This window comes from Rhipicephalus sanguineus, chromosome 1 (genome assembly GCF_013339695.2).
Source record: "Rhipicephalus sanguineus isolate Rsan-2018 chromosome 1, BIME_Rsan_1.4, whole genome shotgun sequence".
Taxonomy (NCBI): Eukaryota; Metazoa; Arthropoda; class Arachnida; order Ixodida; family Ixodidae; genus Rhipicephalus; species Rhipicephalus sanguineus.
The window spans coordinates 196785673-196791672 of record NC_051176.1 but is presented as its reverse complement, the minus strand read 5'-3'; positions in this window follow the sequence as shown (position 1 = coordinate 196791672).

Below are 6000 nucleotides of genomic sequence, written 5' to 3'. Positions count from 1 at the left end.
CGTTTTCGTTAAAGATGTAAGTCACCCCTTCTAAATGCAACAACTGAAAAATGTTTCGTTGACTCGGCACCAAACCGCAACTTCTGTAGTCCGCGGCCGCCGACATGGCAGCTAGCGCTCGTTAGGCCTAGCGTGCGCGTTGCAACTTGGCATGCCGCCGCGAGAAGCTTGCCCTAGGCAACATGGAGATCGGGCGTAGAAGAGATCGCACTCGCGAGCTAAACCGAGGGCATCACGCGTGAAACGCAGTTTCGGTTCGCGGTCGGGAGAACAGCCGCGGCAACTATCCTGAAAAAGTCTCTCACGCTTGTAAGTCCGCCTGTTGGTGGCAAAGGCGAACGCTCAATGGCGTCTCAAAGCATTGTTACTTGCGGGGGAATCGAGGTTGCACGCGCGATATCTGCGCTCGATCTACGACGAAGCAACTATTTTCCCGACGGAGACAAATAGCGGTAACGCGCTCTTCATGCGGACGCGGGCGCCCGTACGTAGCGGAGCGCGTATGTCATGCGGCCGGGGCAAAGCGCGCATGTCAAGGGGGCAAAGGCTTCTCCGTCGGCCACGCAATCCGCTCCCCCTCCTCACACCACGCACCCGCGCCGGGCTGCTGTCCCCCACCGCCGCCCCTTTTTTAAATGCGAAGCATTTCTTAGCGAACTTCTGCGACTTTGAGCGTATCTATCTATCTATCTATCTATCTATCTATCTATCTATCTATCTATCTAGCCGCCTACGACTTTGTGCTCTCCTGGCCGTTTCGTTAATCGGATGTATACCAAAATTGGTGTCATAACATGGCCTTATTACCAACATAAATGACAGGTCATATCATGAAAATCATGACACGCATGTCATGAACAGCATGATATACACTCCACGACCTTAGGCTCTTGCGGCCGTTCCGTTAATTCCATATACACCAAAATTGGTACGGCGTGACAAGAATTCATGACAAACATAATAACTGGTCCTAACATGCAAATCATGATGTGCATGTCATGTGCAGCATGATTTACATGACATGGTCTCTGGGCGCTCGCGGCCGTTTAAATGAAGGGATATATACGAAAACTGGTATGACGAGACATTTCTGTATGACAAACATAACTGACACGTGGTAACATGAAAATCATGACATGCATGTCATGTATGACATGATTTACATGCCATGCTCATGGCGCACTCGCGGTCGTTTCGCTAGATTGATATACACCAAAATTGGTATTGTGCTATGTGACTGTATGAAGAACATGAATAACAGGTCGTAGCATGAAAACCATGATATCCATGACATGTGTGTCATGATTTACATGCCACGCTCATGGTGCATCTGCGGCCGTTTCGCTTGCATGATATACACCAAAATTGGTATTGCGTGACACGACCGTACGACGAACGTAAGTGAGAGGTGGTAACATGAAAATCATGATATGCAAGTCATGTACAACCTGATTTACATGCCACGCTCATGGTGCGCCAGCGGCCGTTTCAGTAGATTGATATACACCAAAATTGGTATTGCGCGAAGTGACGGTATGAAGAACATGAATAACAGTTGGTAAGATGAAAACTATGACATGCATGTCATGTATGTCATGATTTACATGCCACGCTCATGATGCATTCGCGGCCGCTTCGCTAGCTTGATGCACACCAAAATTGGTATTGCGCGCAGCGACTGTATGACGAACGTAAATGAGACATGGTAACATGAAAATCATGACATGCATGACATGTAGGACATGATTTACATGTCATGGTCATGGTGCATTCGTGGCCGTTTCGCTTGCATGATATACACCAAAATTGGTATTGCGCGACGCGACTGCATAACGAACGTAAATGAGAGGTGGTAACATGGACACATGACATGCAGGTCATGTACGACATGATTTGCAAGCCACACTCATGATACATTCGCGGCCGTTTTCCTAGCTTGATATATACGAAAATTGGTATTGCGCGACGCGACTGTATGACGAACATGAATAACAGGTGGTAAAATGAAAATCATGACATGCATGTCATGTATGGCATGATTTACATGCTATACTCGTGGTGCGCTCGCGGCCATTTCGCTCGTTTGATATACACCAAAATTGATATTGCGCGATGTGACTGTATGACGAACATAAATGAGAGGTCTTAACATGCGAATCATGTTATGCATGTCATGTACGGTATGATTTACATGCCACTGTCATGGTGTGCTTCCGGCCATTTTGTTAACTGGGTATATACCAAAATTGGTATGGTGCGACACGAGTGCGTAATGAACATAAGCGACAGGTCATGCATTGTATATACCAGAATATGCGTTTCATTGGCATGGTGTATACTAGATTGTGCATGCATGCGTGCATGGCAAACATGCGATATATGGTGGACTAGATGCCATGGCATGAATGATTTCATTTGGCTCAAAGACAAACAAGGCGATGTATGCAGCTCTTTGCTGGCTGCTTCGCATTACATCGATTCCCACAGTGAGTGGGATCTGCCGAATTTTTTTTTCTCCCCCCGCTCCTTGTTCGTTCGTTCCGCGTCCGCTCCTCCTTCGTAACGCCGTCGCCGCTCTCTCCCCCGCCGGCGCATCTCCGCTGAGAAGCACGCTCGCTCCCTCGCATCTCTGAGAACGTTCCGGCAGCCGCATTATAACCGGTCCTTCATCTCGGGGGACTGCACAATAAGCGGTATGCGTATGCATGGAGTTCTATGGGAGGGTAAACGGGAGTCAGAAAAAACCGCATTATAGCCGGTACTGCACTGTAAGCGGTTACGTTATAAGTGGTCTGAGGGTACATATTTTTGATGGGTTAAATTAATAAAATAACTGCATTAACACTGAATGTTACCAAGTTCTGAAGGATTAATTACGTACTGCTAAAAATGTAACTGATTACAAGTAATTATGCAAAACTTCCGATATATTGTTTGAGCTTCCTAATAGAAACCACAGAAATAAATTAGACTTGCAGGGAGCTGCGTTGCAATTAATGGAAGGGTACAGAGGTGGAGTTTGTACAGATGTCTTGCTACACTGAGTAACTTGACAGCACTTTTGGTTTTTTGAAACATACTGAATCATTGTAGCTTCCACGTGTGACACCTTTGTATTTGCCCAAACACGGATGAGAAAAGCAGAAAATAAATAGCATTTAACACTCAGTGGTGTATTTTGTCTTATTTTTATCTTATAAGTAAGATGTTTGTTTTCTTTTACTAATGTTAAACTACTGCGGATGAGAATGCGACACTTTTTAGGAGCACTCTTACTTGCACGCACTTTGCCTCCTATATAGCTTTCCCTTCATTTCCACAGTCTGCTGTGTAGGTAAGGCACGCTTGCAATAGTGATCTGTGGATTCTACCACCACATCATGAAATTATATGTGGGCCATTTGCACAAACATATGCATTAGTGTCGAACTTCCCATGCTTTCATTGCCTGTTTCCATGAAGGTTACATTTCTTAAACCATTAAGCATAACCAGCATGCTGCCTCATCAAGTTTCGATGACCAACGTTATGATTTGATGTCAATCAGATGAAGATTTCTTAACAGGACCTGTACAGCTTCAGTACAGCACCTGGAATGATAAGGAGCCGCTCTGCCAACCATCTAGTCTTAACATCTGTACTGGCACTGGCTTAGGGAAGGTTTGACATTACCTGGAATGATAAGGAGCCGCTCTGCCAACCATTTAGTCTTAACATCTGTACTGGCACTGGCTTAGGGAAGGTTTGACATATCTATTGGTATTTAGTTGTAGTGTGCTTGTGTTTTGCTATATTATTCCTGAAGCCTGTTGACATGATCTCTCTGAAATTTTGGGGGCCTCCCCTTGTCATTAGTGCTACTCTTCAGCACCGAAAATGGCCATAACGATATAAGTGCACGATTCAAATAAGCTGTGTTTGACAATCTGCTGACTTGCTTATGCTTCTGTTAACACAGTATGGAGTAAAAAGAACACACTTAACACGGAAAAATTAGACAATGTACAGGCACCAACTTGAAACTGAATTTTATTTAAATCAACATAGATGCATATACCAAAAGAGAAACTTCAGCGAGTTGGTAGCGATTCATAATGGACAGGCTACAGTGCAAAACAGACGAGAATTTGGGAAAAGAGAGTCGCAACACAAGAGTTGTCCAAGTCTTCGTCTCTTTAGCACTGTAGCCTGTCAATTATAAAATATATACACATGTCCCTTAATTTCAGGCATGAATTATAGAATGTGTATAGATGTGTGAAAATTGCACTTTATTTCAAGGCACTCGATATTCTATTGCAGGAATAAAAAGGTGGTAATGTGTTCATTTGTGCATTTTTTAATGATTAATCATAATAGAGCAGAATTAAACATATATTTATTCTGAAGTCAGTTATGTTGTGTTTTCACATCAAAAGAATTGAATCTGAGGCTCAGAATAAATGCACAATTTAATCTTGGTTGTGTAATCATTTTGAGCAAATAAAAATTATAGTTTTGACATAGCTGCTGGAAGGAATGTGGCACGTCGAACAACTTGTCAAACATGGTAGCGCCTTCAGCGAAGTGATCATCTGCAGCAATATGCAGCACACTGACGTTAAATAAGGCACTTTAAATATTCTGGAGGTTCAATTCATCAAGAGATCAATGTCTCTTGCTTTTTCTTTACCACAAAGCAACAGAACTGGTTAAAACAAGCAGTGTCCACAAATGTGGACACCGCACCTGAAAAAGATATAGGCACAAGGCAGACATGCACACCACACCACACATAAAAGTTATATGTCATGTTATCTTAAAAATCCATCTTATCCTGTGTAAAGTGGACTTTTTTTTCCATGCTAGTATGAACTAAATATTTAGCCCAGCAACACATTTTCTTAATAGCTCAGTGAATGCATGTAGGTTATATCTAAGTTGTGTCGCAACCTGATAATGATTGATACTACTGTATAACTGTAGTTCACACAGCTGTGATTTTCGCCTTGTCTTTTCTGCCCTTAACCCTTTTTCCATTGCAGAGTAGCCAACTAACCTGGTTAACCTGTCTGCCCTTCATTGCTCTTGTTTTCTCTCTCTTATGCACAAGCTTACTCTGCATCAACCTTCATCAATATGCTAGGCATATAAGCCACTGCCTGAATGTGCTCTTAGGTACCCCTTTAAGTGACTACCGCGTACGAGCTGGAAACATCTTGCTATATCAGCATCTTTAAACTACCGTCTTTAAGCCAACATGTTTTTCATACTGATCACGATTCTCTTTATCTATAATGACAAAAGGATCAAAGTGGCCTCCTGCTATGTATGATCATCAAGCAAAGACATCAGTGTTTGTCACACTTGCCATTGTGCTCTCAAGAACGCAGGAATGCATGTTATGATTGCCATTGTTCTTTGTTTGTGTAAAAAGTATCTTGTACACCAGGCACATTCACAGCAGTAAGGGTGTATCTACTTTAGGGATGTTTATTGGGCGAAAAGAAATGAAAGTTTTCAAAACGATTTTTGTAAGAATCCCAGCAACAGAAGGTACATGCACATTACTTAAGACATTTAATTGTCCCTGGTTTCTAGAAGATGGCTGGAGGAAGAGGTAATAGCATGTGTGTCCACCACCACTTGCCTCATGTGTGCTTGTTTCCTTCCTTGGAAAGGGCAGTCGGAGTGAATACCTCGGTCATAGTGCCAAGAGTCATTTTGACTCTACCCTGCTCAAGTGATAGCAGAAGTGAAGCACAGTTGACTGTTTGCAAAACCCTGTAAGGATGCTTCTTCACGCAACTCAAATGTTGCCGCAAAGGTTGATATCGTGATTGACAACTGTACTAGGTTGGGGCTCACATCCCAGAAGAAGAAATGGGAGATTAACATGTTTGAATGCCTTCCCTGCTTTGTACCCAATACTTCAGGCAAGGAAAGACCTTTATTAGTACGCACAACATTTAATATGTGAAAGTATGTCTTAAAAGGACTGACAACCAATTTTTCTCGACC